The sequence below is a fragment of the Oncorhynchus masou genome, chromosome 24, assembly GCF_036934945.1.
Source record: "Oncorhynchus masou masou isolate Uvic2021 chromosome 24, UVic_Omas_1.1, whole genome shotgun sequence".
Lineage (NCBI taxonomy): Eukaryota > Metazoa > Chordata > Actinopteri > Salmoniformes > Salmonidae > Oncorhynchus > Oncorhynchus masou.
In genome coordinates, this window is record NC_088235.1 from 101,731,271 (window position 1) to 101,749,964 (window position 18,694).

The 18,694-nt window shown below is 43.4% G+C and overlaps 1 long non-coding RNA gene across 2 annotated transcripts; it reads right to left on the reverse strand.

Annotated features, from left to right (window-relative positions):
* Window positions 1-331: 331 nt before the first annotated feature.
* On the reverse strand, window positions 332-16,050 carry LOC135513156 (uncharacterized). Of its 2 annotated transcripts, XR_010451497.1 has the most exons (3): window positions 15,228-16,050; window positions 3,694-3,792; window positions 332-1,764 (listed from the first exon to the last, which is right to left on the reverse strand). It is a non-coding gene; the product is annotated as an uncharacterized LOC135513156 (long non-coding RNA). The 2 variants fall into 2 exon arrangements; XR_010451496.1 differs by lacking the exon at window positions 332-1,764 and having other exon boundaries at window positions 2,511-3,792.
* Window positions 16,051-18,694: the final 2,644 nt, after the last annotated feature.

An 18,694-nucleotide genomic window follows, 5' to 3' on the forward strand; every position in this document is an offset into this window, starting at 1 on the left:
TTTGACCATTGCCTGCCTGTGTTTGACCATTGCCTACCTGTGTTTGACCATTGCCTGCCTGTGTTTGACCATTGCCTGCCTGTGTTTGACCATTGCCTGCCTGTGTTTGACCATTGCCTACCTGTGTTTGACCTGTGTTTGACCATTGCCTGCCTGTGTTTGACCATTGCCTGCCTGTGTTTGACCATTGCCTACCTGTGTTTGACCATTGCCTGCCTGTGTTTGACCATTGCCTGCCTGTGTTTGACCATTGCCTACCTGTGTTTGACCATTGCCTGCCTGTGTTTGACCATTGCCTGCCTGTGTTTGACCATTTCCTGCCTGTGTTTGACCATTGCCTGCCTGTGTTTGACCATTGCCTGCCTGTGTTTGACCATTGCCTGCCTGTGTTTGACCATTTCCTGCCTGTGTTTGACCATTTCCTGCCTCTGTTTGACCTTAGCCTACCATAGCCAACAATTCCTGACTTCTGAAAAGGCTTAATAAACATCTGCCGCGCTCTGCACGTGAATCTACACCTTTTTCTCCCTGAGTATTCATGACACTCTCTCTCTATTCTCTGTTCTCTCTGCCTCTCTCTCTGTCTTTCTCTGTTCTCTGCTTCAGTTCCTATCCAGCTGAGAAGGGGCTATATATAGCTGCTGACCGTCTGATCCTCAAGTATCCCTCTCTCAAATCACGCTCTTTGTTTTGGAAGAGGATAATTGACAGGTAGAGAGTACTGTATGAGAGTGCTTGAATTATGCATTCAGAATATAGATGTTGCTGGAGTTGGATCAACGCATTCTTCAATGAAATGTGCAGAATATACAGAAGGAGGGGCCCCTTTCACTCTGTTTAGCGGGGACAAATCTGTTCCACAGATTGCCTTGAATCTAGTCCCCTAACATCCTATTTAGTTTCTCTGGTCTGAATAAGGGACACTCAAAGTGGGATCCGCCTTCCTGAAAAGTAGGTTTAGATGAAGTGCAAACTAGAAACAAACATAACAGCTACAAAACCACAGGCTTTTACATGTGGATGTCTGTCTGAATTCAATAAAAAGGAACAGTCTCTTTCTGTGTTCAGTCAGTACACCAGGTTCTTTCCTTTTGGTAGTGGAGCCACCAGCTCCCACACTCTCCAGTACTGCAGATGAGGGGCTGCTGCCAACTCGCTCCCCGGCCCAGTCCATGTATTTGGGCCATATTTACAAAGCATCTCAGAAGAGGAGGGCTGATTTATGATCAGATCCAGCCTCTCAAAACTGATCCTAGATCAGCCCTCCTATCTGAGGCGCTTTGCTTTATGAATACGGGCCCGGATGAATCCCATGCCAGCCTCCAGCCACGAGCCCCAACAGGCAGCACAGCACATACTGCCTCCAGCCATGAGCCCCAACAGGCAGCACAGCACATACTGCCTCCAGTTTATGTAATAAGATAAAGAGTGCCACCGCTCTGGTTTTAAATCACCTTAAGTATTACGTGACCAGAGCAAACATGGTGGTAGTGTGTGTGTTTGTGTGTGGGGGGGAATGTGTACTCATGCATGTGTGTGTTTGAGAGAGAGAAATAGAGCAACAGAATAGGTGGGGAAAGGGCCGAAGCCTACGTTTACTAGGAGATGTATTAATAAACAAAACATGCTTTAACATGAATGTTGACTCTTAACTTAAACAAACAGCCGGCTTTCTCCTCTTTGCCTGTAGGAAGCCCCTGTCCAAGGAAAGGACCTGCCATGACAGGACATGTTATTTCCATCTCAGACGCTTCTGTATCATTGCTGAATATAGAGCAGAGAGAGAAAGAGAGAGAGAGAGAGCAAGAGAAGGGGAAAGAGAGTGAAGGAAGGAGGGGAGAGAGAAAGAGATAGGGTGGGAGGAAAAGAGAGAGAGGGGAAGGGAGAGTAAGGGAAAGAGAGAGGGGGAAGAGGGGGGAGAGGGAAGGAAAGGTAGAGAGAGAGATAGTGAAGAAGAGAGAGAGTGCAAAAGAGAAAGGAAGAATGAGAGGTGGAAAGAGAGAGAGAGAGAACTCTAGATCAAACAACAGATGAAGGAATGTGTGGACTAAACAGAAGAGGAAATCGCCTCAACAATGAAACAAACATGAGCGTTGGTGCTGTGGGTGTCCAGAGGCCCTTATTTAACTACCACCGTTTTAATGCTCTCCATGATGTAGAGTCTACAAAACTCCCCACCCACAAACACCCAGAGACACACTTATTCATGAATTAGATGAGGTGTTGATGGTCACTGACTATAGGGTTGTATTTGCTCACTAGATGTATTTGTCGACTTGGTCAGTCAGTGATGTTATGTATTCAGAGCCCATACCCCTCCTCGTCCTCTCCCTAAAACACTGTGCTTCCAGCTATGGACTTTCTCCTCCCTAAGGAAAGAATACTAAATGTATAAAACAAGTATTTCAAGGTCTGTTTTTCTTCACTCTGTCAACCAAACAGACAGCAGTGCCTTCCTTGGGCTTTGAAGAGTTGTTTATGTGTATTAGTGAATGCATGAATGTTCGATATCTGAGAAAGAAAGAAGTTGTTTATTGGAAAGCATCTTGGGACAAAATCAAAAAAGTATAAATCTGAAAATCTGAAGCTTTCCTGTCTGATACAAGTATCAAGTACAGCAGGGGTCCCCAATCACATTCAGCCCTGGGCCAATTTTTCCTTGAGTGGATTGTCGGTGGGTCAGAACATGGTTGTACTGTAAATCATTTGTCCACTGCAAACAGACCGCAAAAATCACAAACTAATATAGTATTTTTACAAAACCAGAATTATTTAAAGCCTTACATTAGGATACGATCACATATGCCTCTAGATTTATGCGTGGAAATATTTAGAAAGATATTTCCTGAATTAAAATCACGTTGGGCTGATTTCCTGGTAATTTTACAATCTTTCATGTCCAACAACAAAAATGATTGCTCAGAAAACTTGGGTGGCCAAATAAAATAATACACGGGCCGAGTTTATACAATGGCATTAGCCTGAGATAACTGAGCCTCAGACACGGTCTGTCTGCAATGAAAGTACTGACAGAAAAAACACTGGAGCTTAAAGTATTCCTACAGTATTCAGCTTGGTGGCAGATGACTTAATGTTTTCATGCCAAGCTCTGGGCCTTAGCCATGGATAAAATAAAGATGTTTAAGAGATTATGCATAGCTAAATTAAACAGAGACTTAGCGAAGTGTGGTTTTGCACCTCTATAAGGAATGTCTCACTTCATGAGCAGGCTCCAGGGAAGATGAGGGCAAAAGGCCTCCTCCGCCATGACACTTTCCTCCCTGCTGCTTTTGTGTTCCATGTAGAACCCTCTGTGGAAAGGGTTCTACCTGGAGCCTAAAAGGGTTCTTCAAAGGGTTCTCCTATGGGGACTGCCAAAGAACCCTTTTAGGTTCTAGATAGCATTTTTTTAGTACGCAAATAAATTGCCGTATCGTCACACATGTACACATGAGCGTGCACAAGCATCAAATGCTAGCACACACAACCACAACATAATAAGATGATTTTATAGTCAAATGTATGTAGAGTTCCTTGTTCTAACTGTTCCTAAGCCAGAAGGCTCCTGTCTTACCCCATGCACTCTGAGAGCTCAGGGGAGAGAGAATCCTCCCCGTCGGAGCTGGGTATATCACATATCATCTCTGCGGATGCAGCCCTTTCAGATGTTACAGGCTGACACAGTGTCATTACCAGCATTCTGTAGAGTCACAGGGTCTCTCTGTGGTCTATGCTTGTTGGGTTGGGTTGATCTGGGCTGGGTCCACTCCTTCCGTGGCAGCCGGTGTTCTGCTGTGAGGAGAGAGAGATTAGTGGGCAGGTTACACGTAGTTGAACTGTAGATCAGGCATAGATCCTTGTACGCCTGCCTCTACCTGCTGTTTAACCTCTGTGTGGGGCAGTGGTAGTTCACCAGACAAAAACTGTATTCACCAGACAGAAACTATATGGCTTTTCTTCAGACTCACTTTCCCATTGATTTAGATAAGTGATGTGGCGCGAGTAACAGTATGGCCTGAACTCGTTCAGTCTTGTAAATGAGGTCTGATAATCAAGCCAAATTAATTCCATGCACATACTTTTGTTGTGGTTTCGTCAAAAGTAATAGAAGACATTTGGGCAAATGACTCCAGTCAATATACGATTTATGAAATATAGCTTTACATTGAGATAATTTTGAGATCATGTTGAATACTAAAGTCATACTGCTCTCTAGTGGTCAGATGATGTAAACAGAGGTGAGACATTATTTAATCTGTTCTCTGAAACACTCACCTGGGTGAATAAATGTTGAGCCAAATAAATGACGGTGAAAGTGCCCAGTACCTTACACTGTGTAAAATGGCCTGTTTCCGAGTCTGTACATGGAAGTCAGAATATCTTTAAGGATAAGAAGTAGAAACTCAGTATTTCAAATAGTATGACAACTGGGTACTCTTCCCACCACTGCTACCTCCTCACTGTGCCCCACACTCTTTCAAACAGTGAATTTCCAACCCAGATTCAACCACAAAGACCAGGGAGGTTTCCCAATGCCTCTCAAAGAAGGGCAACTATTAGTAGATGGGTATAAAAAAAAATAAAAGCAGACAATGAAAATCCCTTCAAGCAAGGTGAAGTTATTAATTACACTTTGGATGGTGTATCAATTACACCCTGTCACTACAAATATAAAGGGGTCCTTCTTTACTCAGTTGCTAGAGAGGTAGGAAACCGCTCAGGGATTTCACCATAAGGCCAATGGTGACTTTAAAACAGTTACAGAGTTTAATTATATGAAATTTACATAATTATTCACACCCTTTACTCAGTACTTTGTTGAAACACCTTTGGCTACAGCCACGACTCCTCTTGGGTATGAACCTACAAGCTTGGCGCACCTGTTTTTGGGGAGTTTCTCCCATTCATCTCTACAGACCCGCTCAAGCTATGTCAGGTTGGATGGGGAGCGTCGCTGCAGCTATTTTCAGGTCTCTCCAGAGATGTTTGATTGGGTTCTTGTTCTGGCTCGAACTGGGCCACTCAAGGACATTCAGCGACTTGACCCGAAGCCAATCCTGCGCTGTCTTGGCTGTGTGCTTAGGGTCGTTGTCCTGTTGGAAGGTGAACCTTCTCCCCAGTCTGAGGTCCTGAGCGCTCTGGAGCAGGTTTTCATCAAGGAGCTCTCTGTACTTTGCTCTGTTCATCTTTCCCTCGATTCTGACAAAAAGAGAGTTCAATCTTGGTTTCATCAGACCAGATAATCTTGTTTCTCATGGTCTGAGAGTCCTATCATGTGCCTTTTACTGAGGAGTGGCTTCTATCTGACCACTCTATCATACAGCCCTGATTGGTGGAGTGCTGCAGAGATGGTTGTCCTTCTGGAAGGTTCTGCCATCTCCACAGAGGAACTGGAGCTCTGTCAGAGTGACCATCGGGTTCTTGGTCACCTCCCTGACCAAGGCCCTTCTCCCCCTATTGCTCAGTTTAGCCAGGCAGCCAGATCTAGGAAGAGTCTTGGTGGTTCCAAACTTCTATTTTGGAATGATAGAGGCCACTGTGTTCTCGGGGACCTTCAATACTGCAGACATTTTTTTGGTACCCTTCCCCAGATCTGTGTTCCCCCGATACAATGCTGTCTATGAGCTCTACGGACAATTTCTTTGTCCTCATGGCTTGGTATTTGCTCTGACATGCACTGTCAACTGGGGGACCTTATATAGACAGGTGTGTGCCTTTTCAAATCATGTCCAATCAATTGAATTTACCACAGGTGGACTCCAATCAAGTTATAGAAACATCTCAAGGATAATCAATAAAACAGGATGCACCTGAGCTCAATGATTGGCCATGCAGCATTTACGGTGAGTTGCCTCAGCAGAAGTCAGGGCATTCTTACCTCTTGCGCTTCGCGGAGCAGTGCAGAGCTGATATCAAGGCAGTGAGTTTGTGTTTACACAGGATGTTCCGCCCACACCTACCGTCAACCAATCATGTCAATGTGGAGCTATACAGAGCCCTACGCATTGTTATAAAATGTGTGAAGTGCATTGCGATGCAGTACAAAGCTCTACTTGGCCTCTGCACACCCTTCATATGGAGCCTCCGACCACATTTTTGAATCAAGCCTTAGGTCAGAGTAATAGCTTGACTTGTTCAAGACTCTGTTCCTGTAACCTCTCAATAGACCTCTTGTCTTTCTGTGGAGAAATCACAGTTGTCAAAGAGTGCAAAGAACTGGTTGAGCTCATTAGCTGGTGCCTCCACAGTTCCCTCATACCTCCCTGATGTTGTTGCGAGCAAACTGTTCCTCCATCTTGTTATTGTTGTCCCTCTTACCAGCCCAGGTCAGTTGTTTTTGTTCCTTCTGTATCCCTTTCACATTGACCATGTCACCCCTCAGTGTGCTGTTAATGTCTCTTGTAATCCACTTTCTGGCTGGGGGGGGACTTCAAAGCTCTCTGTGGAACAACATTGTCCACACAGAAGTTGATACAGTCAGTAACACTGTTGAGTAGAAGGTCACATAGCCACGGGAAGTAGTTTGAAGGTGGGGGTGCAGCAATTTTATTTTTTTCCAGGGGGGAGAAAAAATAAAAAAAAGTTTCACAGCTGTGTTTACATCAAGCTTGTGATTTGATTTGATTTGTTTTTCAAACTTGTTGGATGCATTTGCTGTTTGTTTTGGTATTGTGCCCAACAAGTCTGTAGAGTCATAAGCTTGGTGTAATCATTGCATGCTAGGAATATGGGACCAAATACTCATGTAAGTGACAACTTTAATACACATGTAATTGAATTTGTCCCACTTCTTTTGGTCCCTTAAAATGTGAGGACTTTGTACAAAAAAACAGTTAACCCGATATGGAGCAAAATACCCTCAAATGAAAGCTGACAGTCTGCACCACTTTAACCTCATAGTCATTGTATGATTTAAAATACAATGTGCTGGAGTACAGAGCCAATAATTACAGAGGGCACTGTATTTTATTTTTATTATTTTTGTTGACTAAATTAACACTGCTCTGCAATAAGGTAGGAAGCAGTTCTATTATTTGTCAACAAGCTAGAGTTGTAGCAGCTGTAATGTCAGAAGAGGTAGCTATCTAGCTAAGTCAAATTACTATAGCCAATATAGTCACTAGGTTACCTGGAGTGGCAGGTAGCCAAGTGGTAAGAGTGGAGGGCTGGTAACTGAAAGGTTCCTGGATCAGATCCCTGTGCTGACAAAGTAAAATTCAACATTTACTTTTACAACTTGCACATTGGGGGTAGTTGGGGGTAGTTAACATTGGGGGTATTTAACTTTGAATATTTTAATCCTGTTTTGCTAATGGTTGTCTTATCTGTTTAATAGCGGGCAGTAAGGGATCTACACATTAATGCTGGCGAGGAGGACAAATATAAGCCGCATGAAAAGCGGGGACAAATTTGTATTTGTTTATGACAAAATAAAGTTTTGGGGCAGAAAAGTCCAACTAAGCAAGCAAGGTAGGCTGTAGTATTCTCAAATATGTTACATGAAATATGGCCCATGATCCAAGATGGCGTAGCAGTCGGACGTGTGTTTGTAGTGTCCCATGTAAATAGTAAATAGTCTAAATAGTTTTCTTGGTATATACTTTAATCTCACATTCCAGCTACGAACTAAATATACTTTCCTGCAAACCGCCACACCCAATGTGGTACGGATCGGCTATTTTTATACTTTATAACTGGAGCCTCCATTAGACGCTAGCCAGCAAACGAGCTACTAGTGATTGTTAGCCACTGCTAGAGGTCTTCACCTTTAGCTCAAACACCAGCCAGCTTTCGCTCGGTCAATACCTGCCAGTCTGCACAGCGCAATATCAACCCAGAGCATATCGGACTGCTTTTCTCTACCACATCATTCCTGCCGCAAGCTCTGGACCATTACACCGGATCATCACAGCTAGCTAGCTGCAACCGAGTGGCTACTGTTGGCTAACGCCTCTATACCAAAGCAAGCACCAGTTAGCCTTGAGCGGCCCATCTCTCGGCTAGCGACGAAGAATTACCAGCTAATTCCTGGGCTACAAAACCTCTTTTGCCAATTGGCGTGGACCCTTTATTGTCAACACGGAGCCCCGCCGATCCATCCCGACTGGTCTGTCGACATAATCGTCCGATGTGGATTCAACAGGCTTTTCCATTGCGATGTCGCAGAAGACCCATCTTCTAGCCCCGGCCCGCTAGTTTTCTGAATGTCATGTCTCCCGCTCACCTAGTGTAGTAGCGACTACTGAACGGCTCCATGGCTCACCTATTGCTGCTCATTGGACCTCATGATCACTCGGCTACACAGGTGATGCCCACTGGATTGTTCACTAACACCATACCTCATTGTGTTTATCTGTTGGCCCCAGCCTCAAATCTCAGGTCCTGTGTGTACCTAACTGACCCTCTCTGCCCATTCATCGCCATTGACCCGTTGTTGTCTTAGCTCTCCTGATCAACACCTGTGACTGCTTTATGCCTCTCTCTAATGTCAATATGCCTTGTCTACTGCTGTTTCGGTTAGTTCTCATTGTTTGATTTCACTGTAGCGCCCACAGTCACCTGGCTTAACTGGTGCCTCCAGAGGTGCAACCTCTCTCATCGTCACTCAATGCCTAGGTTTACCTCCACTGTACTCACATCCTACCATACCCTTGTCTGTAAATTATGTCCTGAATCTATACGCCCAGAAATCAGTTCCTAAAGCACGAGACAACCAGTTCTTATAGCCTTTAGCCATACCCTTATCCTACTCCTCTGTTCCTCTGGTGATGGAGAGGTTAACTTAACTTATAGCCTCCAGTACTACCCCTATTCCCCGGGCGCTCTCATTTGTTGACTTCTGTAACCGTAAAAGCCTCGGTTTCATACATGTTAACATCAGAAGCCTCCTCCCTAAGTTTGTCTTATTCACTGCTTTAGCACACTTCACCGACCCCGATGTTCTATCCGTGTCTGAATCCTGGCTTAGGAAGGCCACCAAAAATGTCCATCCCAAACTACAACATTTTCCGTCAAGATAGAACTGCCAAAGGGGGCAAAGTTGCAATCTACTGCAGAGATGGCCTGCAGGGTTCTGTCATACTGTCCAGGTCTGTGCCCAAACAATTCAATTCATTCTACTTTTAAAAATCCACCTTTCCAGAAACAAGTCTCTCACTGTTGCTGCGTGTTATATATAGACCCTCCTCAGCCCCCAGCTGTGCCCTGGACACCATATGTGAATTGATTTCCCCCATCTATCTTCAGAATTCGTACTGTTAGGTGACCAAAACTGGGATATGCTTAACAAACCAGGCTGTCCTACAATCTAAGCAAGATGCCCTCAACCTCACACAAATTATCAAGTAACCTACCAGGTACAACCCTAAATCCGTAAACACGGGCACCTTCATAGATACAGTGGGGCAAAAAAGTATTTAGTCAGCCTCCAATTGTGCAAGTTCTCCCACTTAAAAAGATGAGAGGCCTGTAATTTTCATCATAGGTAAACTTCAACTATGACAGACAAAATTACAAAAATAATCCAGAAAATCACATTGTAGGATTTTTATGAATTTATTTGCAAATTATGGTGGAAAATAAGTATTTGGTCAATAACAAAAGTTTATCTCAATTCTTTGTTATATACCCTTTGTTGGCAATGACAGAGGTCAAACTTTTTCTGTAAGTCTTCACAAGGTTTTCACACACTGTTGCTGGTATTTTGGCCCATTCCTCCATGCAGTTCTCCTCTAGAGCAGTGATGTTTTGGGGCTGTTTCTGGGCAACACGGACTTTCAACTCCCTCCAAAGATTTTCTATGGGGTTGAGATCTGGAGACTGGCTAGGCCACTCCAGGACCTTGAAATGCTTCTTACAAAGCCGCTCCTTCGTTGCCCGGGCGGTGTGTTTGGGATCATTGTCATGCTGAAAGACCCAGCCACATTTCATCTTCAATGCCCTTGCTGATGGAAGGAGGTTTTCACTCAAAATCTCACGATACATGGCCCCAGTCATTCTTTCCTTTACACGGATCAGTCGTCCTGTTCCTTTGCTGAAAAACAGCCCCAAAGCATGATGTTTACCAGCCCCATGCTTCACAGTAGGTATGGTGTTCTTTGGATGCAACCCAGCATTCTTTGTCCTCCAAACACAACGATTTGAGTTTTTACCAAAAAGTTATATTTTGGTTTCATCTGACCATATGACATTCTCCCAATCTTCTTCTGGATCATCCAAATGCTTGCTCCCCGCACCCACCTACCCGACTAGCATCACTACTCTGGACGGTTCTGACTTTGAATATATGGACAACTACAAATACCTAGGTGTCTGATTAGACTGTAAACTCTCCTTCCAGACTCACATTAAGCATCTCCAATCCAAAATTGTATCTAAAATTGGCTTCCTATTTCGCAAACAAAGCCTCTTCCACTCATGCTGCCAAACAAACATTCGTAAAACTGACTATCCTACCGATCCTTGACTTTGGCAATGTCATTTACAAAATAGCCTCCAGCACTACTCAGCAAATTGGATGTAGTCTATCACAGCGCCATCTGTTTTGTCATCAAAGCCCCATATACTACCCACCACTGCGACATGTATGCTCTCGTTGGCTGGCCCTCGCTACATATTTGTCGCCAAACCCACTGGCTACAGGTCATCTATAAGTCTTTCGTAGGTAAAGCCCCGCCTTATCTCAGCTCACTGGTCACCATAGCAGCACCCACTCGTAGCACGTGCTCCAGCAGGCATATTTCCAAGCTGATTCCACACTCCAAGACTGCTTCCATCACGTGGACTGGGATATGTTTCATATTGCATCAGACAACAACATTGACGAATACGCTGATTCGGTGTGCGAGTTCATTAGAACGTGCGTTGAAGATGTCGTTCCCATAGCAACGATTAAAACATTCCCAAACCAGAAACCGTGGATTTATGGCAGCATTCACGTGAAACTGAAAGCGCGAACCACTGCTTTTAATAAGGGCAAGGTGACTGGTAACATGACTGAATACAAACAGTGCAGCTATTCCCTCCGCACGGCTATCAAACAAGCTAAGCGTCAGTATAGAGACAAAGTAGAATCTCAATTCAACGGCTCAGACACAAGAGGTATGTGGCAGGGTCTACAGTCAATCACGGACTACAAAAAGAAAACCAGCCCAGTCACGGACCAGGATGTCTTGCTCCCAGGGAGACTAAATATCTTTTTCGCCCGCTTTGAGGACAATACAGTGCCACTGACACGGCCTGCAACGAAAACATGCGGACTCTCCTTCACTGCAGCCGAGGTGAGTAAAATATTTAAACGTGTTAACCCTCGCAAGGCTGCAGGCCCAGACGGCATCCCCAGCCGCGCCCTCAGAGCATGCGCAGACCAGCTGGCTGGTGTGTTTACGGACATATTCAATCAATCCCTATCCCAGTTTGCTGTTCCCACATGCTTCAAGAGGGCCACCATTGTTCCTGTTCCCAAGAAAGCTAAGGTAACTGAGCTAAACGACTACCGCCCCGTAGACTCACTTCCGTCATCATGAAGTGCTTTGAGAGACTAGTCAAGGACCATATCACCTCCACCCTACCTGACACCCTAGACCCACTCCAATTTGCTTACCGCCCAAATAGGTCCACAGACGATGCAATCTCAACCACACTGCACACTGCCCTAACCCATCTGGACAAGAAGAATACCTATGTGAGAATGCTGTTCATCGACTATAGCTCGGCATTTAACACCACAGTACCCTCCAAGCTCGTCATCAAGCTCGAGACCCTGGATCTCGACCCCGCCCTGTGCAACTGGTTACTGGACTTCCTGACGGGCCGCCCCCAGGTGGTGAGGGTAGGCAACAACATCTCCACCCCGCTGATCCTCAACACTGGGGCCCCACAAGTGTGCGTTCTGAGCCCTCTCCTGTACTCCCTGTTCACCCACGACTGCGTGGCCACGCACGCCTCCAACTCAATTATCAAGTTTGCGGACGACACAACAGTGGTAGGCTTGATTACCAACAACGACGAGACGTTCTACAGGGAGGAGGTGAGGGCCCTCGGAGTGTGGTGTGAGGAAAAAAACCTCACACTCAACGTCAACAAAACTAAGGAGATGATTGTGGACTTCAGGAAACAGCAGAGGGAACACCCCCCTATCCACATCGATGGAACAGTAGTGGAGAAGGTAGTAAGTTTTAAGTTCCTCGGCATACACATCACAGACAAACTGAATTGGTCCACCCACACAGACAGCATCGTGAAGAAGGCACAGCAGCGCCTCTTCAACCTCAGGAGGCTGAAGAAATTCGGCTTGTCACCAAAAGCACTCACAAACTACAAATGCACAATCGAGCATCCCAGCAGGCTGTATCACCGCCTGGTACGGTAACTGCTCCGCCCACAACCGTAAGGCTCTCCAGAGGTTAGTGAGGTCTGCACAACGCATCACTGGGGGCAAACTACCTGCCCTCCAGGACATCTACACCACCCGATGTTACAGCAAGGCCATAAAGATCATCAAGGACAACAACCACTCAAGCCACTGCCTGTTCACCCCGCTATCATCCAGAAGGCGAGGTCAGTACAGGTGCATCAAAGCTGGGACCAAGAGACTGAAAAACAGCTTCTATCTCAAGGCCATCAGACTGTTAAACAGCCATCACTAACATTGAGTGGCTGCTGCCAACACACTGACTCAACTCCAGTCACTTTAATAATGGGAATTGATGGGAAATGATGTAAAATATATCACTAGCCACTTTAAACAATGCTACCTAATATAATGTTTACATTCCCTACATTATTCATCTCATATGTATACGTATATACTGTACTCTATATAATCTACTGAATCTTTATGTAATACATGTATCACTAGCCACTTTAACTATGCCACTTTGTTTACATACTCATCTCATATGTATATACTGTACTCGATACCATCTACTGTATCTTGCCTATGCCGCTCTGTACCATCACTCATTCATATATCTTTATGTACATATTCTTTATCCCCCTACACTTGTGTGTATAAGACAGTAGTTGTGTTAGTTAGATTACTTGTTGGTTATTACTGCATTGTTGGAACTAGAAGCACAAGCATTTCGCTACACTCGTATTAACATCTGCTAATCATGTGTATGTGACAAATAAAATGTGATTTGATTTGATATATTCTTTTCCCCTCTTGATAATAGATAGCCATACTTGATTAGACATGTGGTCATTACCGGATTACTTAACTGGAAAATGAAAGCAACTTGAGTTTTCTATTTATATAGCCTGTATGAGAAATTGCCAAAATATAGTTGCTGTCTTGAAAGTGAAATGATGTTATTTCAGCTGTACGTTCTTCTCAATAACCAGGTTTTATTTATACTGACAATAATACCCTGTAGAGGGAGAAAATGTCTTGGAGATTTCTGGGAGAAAGCAATACTTAGTGGAGACAGGAGCTGTCTCCACTATTCCAGCACCATTTCAACTTCAATATTTCAACATCATCAAATCACTTATGCTTAGTCTAACACAGTGACAACTAAGATACCAAAAACAATATAGTCCAAACAACATAAGATAAATATGATATGGATATTCATGGTACTGATTTATTTGTGTGTGTATGTGTGTGTGTGTGTGTGTGTGTGTGTGTGTGTGTGTGTGTGTGTGTGTGTGTGTGTGTGTGTGTGTGTGTGTGTGTGTGTGTGTGTGTGTGTGTGTGTGTGTGTGTGTGTGTGTGTGTGTGTGTGTGTGTGTGTGTGTGTGTGCGTGTGTGTGCGTGCGTGTGTGTGTAAGTAGGAAAAACATGTTGACTGACCCAGAAAACGCTTATGTCATCCTCCTCTCTTTCATCACTCTATTATACAGTTTTCATTGTCCTGGGCTACCTGGCTAAAATGCTTGCTCGCTAGCATAGCTTCCTTTCATGGTCAAAGATACGCCAGTCTAGAAGAAAAAGAAACGCACACCTATTTAGGCGAGGTGCTGGCTAGTGGAGTAGAAAGCTGGTAAATAAAGGAGAGCTGCACACTAGGAGCTCAGATGCAAAAATGTAACATCCAACGTTTCGACAGCCAAGCTGTCTTCATCAGGGTATAATCATAAACACTGCGGGATGACTCGTTTATATAGTGTCAAAAGACACACAGGTGTCTGTAATCATGGCCAAGTGTGTCCTAATATCATTGGTTAATTCTCAAATATAAAAATGGCATACAAAGAACAGCATACAAAAAAACTAATGGATAGCATACGATCATAGATTCATTTTAGACTACACAAGCTTACAAACAATTACAATGGCAAAGTCACAATAACCACAAGAATGGCTTCAGATCAAAGTCTACGTTGAGACCGAAGGGAGCAAGGGTCTTTAATTAAGTTAAAGATAAAGGTATTCTCAGGGAGAAGATCAAAAGATTCTATGATAGAGATCATACTGCTGGTGTCCTTTACATACAAAGGAGGGTAGCTGTTCTGCGAGTGGTCTAATAAAAAGTCAACAAAAGTAGATAGAGGGGCCGTTACTGCTTCAATGCCTGCTACAATAGGCCGCCCTGGAGGTTTTGTAACATTCTTGTGTAATTTCGGCAAAGTATAGAAAGTGGCAATTTTAGGGTGTTGAATAGCCAAAAAGTAAGGTTCTTTCTTGGTGATCTGACCAGAACTTAAATACCCATGTAGGACAGTAAAGATAGTATTCTGAAATTGGGAAGTGGGGTCACTTCTGAGTTTGTTGTTAAAGGTGTTGTCAAGCAGTTGTCTATGACACTCATTTACATAAACGTATCAGATTGTAAATCAAGCAAAGGTTGTTTTTCATCCTTGGGTAAATTATGGAAAGATTTGGACTCCTGTTTGTTCTTAAGGAGATGAGCAACATATTTTCAACGAGTCTGCAATATGTCTCGATCGAGTGATTGTGATTGGCTGGAGGCATAAAATAACTCTTACTTCTATAAGGAGTCGGAGTATGTGCAGGTGAGTAACCTACTGGTTCAGCAGAAATATAACAATTAGGGGAGCTAAAGTATCCCTTTAAACGGATGTTACTAAAAAAACTTAAACTTGTCTACCTTTAAATCAAAATCGTTGCACTGGGTTGTAGGCACAAAATAACCCTTTATTAAGCAAAGAGACATGGGCATGGCTCAATATCTTGCTTGATAAATTAAAGTCACTCAGTCCCGTGGGTTCTGGGACCGTGTGAACGGTCTCCTCTGCCTCTGATAGTCGTTTCTTCTTACCCCGTCGGGTGCTGCATCTCGTCGATGCGCGTGCCTGCGGCCACCTCCGCCCTTCCATCCGCACAGTCTCTCGTTGAATATCTCTCGTTGAATAAAAAACTAGCACTGGAAGCCGATGAGGCGCTGGTTGTAGAGCGTGGGTCAGACATGGGTAGATAGAAGTAAGCGGCATCCCTCCTGCGTCTGCCATGGAGAGGAGGAGCAGGACCTCCTGTCAGGGTTTCTCCAGAAGTAGACTTTGTTCTCAGCCTTGTCTTTTATGTCTTGGTTGAATTTCTTGATTTTAAGTTCCTTTATTTCTGCAGACACCTTGTCCTGGAGCGCTTGGTTAATTTTCATCAGTTCATAGAATATGCCATCATCATTAACAGCTATTTGTAGAGCTGTGCGTTTGTCTTTAATCGTGTTTACCATTTCAATAAAATCATTTTTCAACTGGTCAACAATTAATGTAATTAAATCAATAGAGCATTTGTTCAGGATGGCACACCAGCGCTCACAGAAATCACCTGTATGCTGTCCCAATGATTTTGAATATTGCCGGTGTTAGTAAACATCGGCAAAAAAAAAAACGTAATTAAATTGTTGCCAGCAGCACAGTTACAGTCACCAATTCTCTGGATAACATGAAAACAGCCTAACCAGCTCTGCTAGGGGGAGTAAAATGCTCAAAGTGAGATGTTCTTTCATTTGTGTCTGGAAGTAGCTTGCAAGCTATCCAACGTTAGTTTGGCCAGAGCGTCCAGTGTGTGCTCTGAACGCACTGAAAGCAAAACGCTCTGAATATAGGAATGGACAATCTGACAATGCTCTGATTTCATGAGCGCACTCTGAGCGCACTCTGGCACTCCAGATTTAATTTACGAACACACCCTTATGACACTGTAAATGACACTGTAAATGAGCATTATGACCATCATAATCATGGGCCAAATAGGCCTATGACGTACATGGCAGTTATCAGTCAAACAGAGGGTGTCTTGTTCTTTTCCTGAAAATCTGATCTTGCATTCATCCCAGTCATCAGCAACAATCTCAGTCTCATCTAGAATGACATAATGATCATTAAGGTGGAAGGGGAATTCCTTGCTGATGGACCATGTCAGAATAATAAAAGATAAGTACATTTACTGGAACAATATAACATGGAACAACGTAACAATGTTTGACTAGTGAACTTCCTGGTAGAGCTGAAAGTTGTGGGTACCATTACATAGAAAACAGCAGGTCTTAAAGGGGCAGCCCAAGATTGCATACATACATTTTTTTTAGTTTTCAATTAATGACCTATATCCTTTAATTCTTGAATAATATAACGTATCAGTTATGAGCTTAGTTCAACTTCATTGTTTGTTAAAAATGTAAAACACTTGAGCTTCAAAACATGGTTATTCAGAACTTTGATCAAATTTCTCTAGTCCCATCGCTCAGCTGTTTACCAAAACAAGCAGCTGGTTGACCGCTTGTTGTTTTTCGAATCCCAGATGTTCCCTTTAAAACTGCCTCATCAACTTGATGTGATATGCAGCATCCCTACTTCTGTGCTCAGAGAGAGACACATTTTCATTGTCCCATCATGATTCTATGATTATAAACAGAGGTCAGATACCAATAAAGAGCAGTGTTGTGAATGCATAACCGAATGCAATTTCATACTTCTTTGTGACTTACAAGAATCATGGTTTTATATGGACTACTGTCACTATCACTATGACTGTCTCAGGTTTCCCAGACAAATATAGTATATTCTATGACTATAAAGAAACTTGGATTCTGTAATGATGGGGCGGTGAGTCGGAAGCAGGTGCAGGTGAAACGTTTTAATAAAACAAGAAAACTAAACACGATACTAACAGGCTGATACATAAGAACAGTACCAACTGGTGAGAGAAGATGGGAGAGAGACATATAAAGGGAAGGAAATCATGAAGGTAACGGAGTTCAGGTGTGAATCATAATGATTACCAGGTGTGCGTAATGATGAGTGCCAGGTGTGCGCCGTCCACAGGGTACAGGGTGGGGTTGCAAAATTGAGTGATTAGCCTTCCTTCTTCAATATCTATTTTACCCTTTACAAATCTTCCACTTTACCACCACCAAAGCACCCCCAGACAATCCCATTGCCTCCACCATGCTTGACAGATGGCGTCAAGCACTCCTCCAGCATCTTTTCATTTTTTCTGCGTCTCACGAATGTTCTTCTTTGTGATCCGAACACCTAAAACTTAAATTCTTCTGTCCATGACACATTTTTCCAATCTTCCTCTGTCCAGTGTCTGTGTTATTTTGCCCATCTTAATCTTTTATTTTTATTGGCCAGTCTAGGATATGGCTTTTTCTTTGCAACTCGGCCTAGAAGGCCAGGATCCCGGAGTTGCCTCTTCACTGTTGATGTTGAGGCTGGTGTTTTGCGGGTACTATTTAAGGAAGCTGCCAGTTGAGGACTTGTGAGGCATCTGTTTCTCAAACTAGACACTCTAATGTACTTGTCCTCTTGCTCAGTTGTGCACCGGGGCCTCCCACTCCTCTTTCTATTCTGCTTAGAGCCAGTTTGCGATGTTCTGTGAAGGGAGTAGTACACAGTTTTGTACGAGATCTTCAGTTTATTGGCAATTTCTCGCATGAAATAGCCTTCATTTCTCAGAACAAAAATAGACTGACGAGTTTCAGAAGAAAATTCTTTGTTTCTGGCCATTTTAAGCCTGTAATCGAACCCACAAAGGCTGATGCTGCAGATACTCAACTCGTCTAAAGAAGGCCAGTTTTATTGCTTCTTTAAACAGAACAACAGTTGTCAGCTGTGCTAACATAATTGCAAAAGAGTTTTCTAATGATCAATTAGCCTTTTAAGATGCTAAACTTAGTTTAGCTAACACAACGTGCCATTGAATACAGGAGTGATGGTGAAAAATGTCAGTCTCTCGATGTGCAAAACTGATAGAGACATACCCCAAGCGACTTACAGCTGTAATCGCAGCAAAAGGTGGCGCTACAAAGTATTAACTTAAGGGGGCTGAATAATTTTGCACGCCCAATTTTTCAGTTTTTGATTTGTTAAAAAAGTTTGAAATATCCAATAAATGTCGTTCCACTTCATGATTCTGTCCCACTTGTTGTTGATTCTTCACAAAAAAATACAGTTTTATATCTTTATGTTTGAAGCATGAAATGTGGCAAAAGGTCGCAAAGTTCAAGGGGGCCGAATACTTTCGCAAGGCACTGTATGTATATACACTGCTCAAAAAAAATAAAGGGAAGACAAAAATAACACATCCTAGATCTGAATGAATGAAATATTCTTATTAATATTTTTTTCTTTACACAGTTGAATGTGCTGACAAGAAAATCAGACAAAAATTATCAATGGAAATCAAATTTATCAACCCATGGAGGTCTGGATTTGGAGTCACACTCAAAATTAAAGTGGAAAATCAGACTACAGGCTGATCCAACTTTGGTGTAATGTC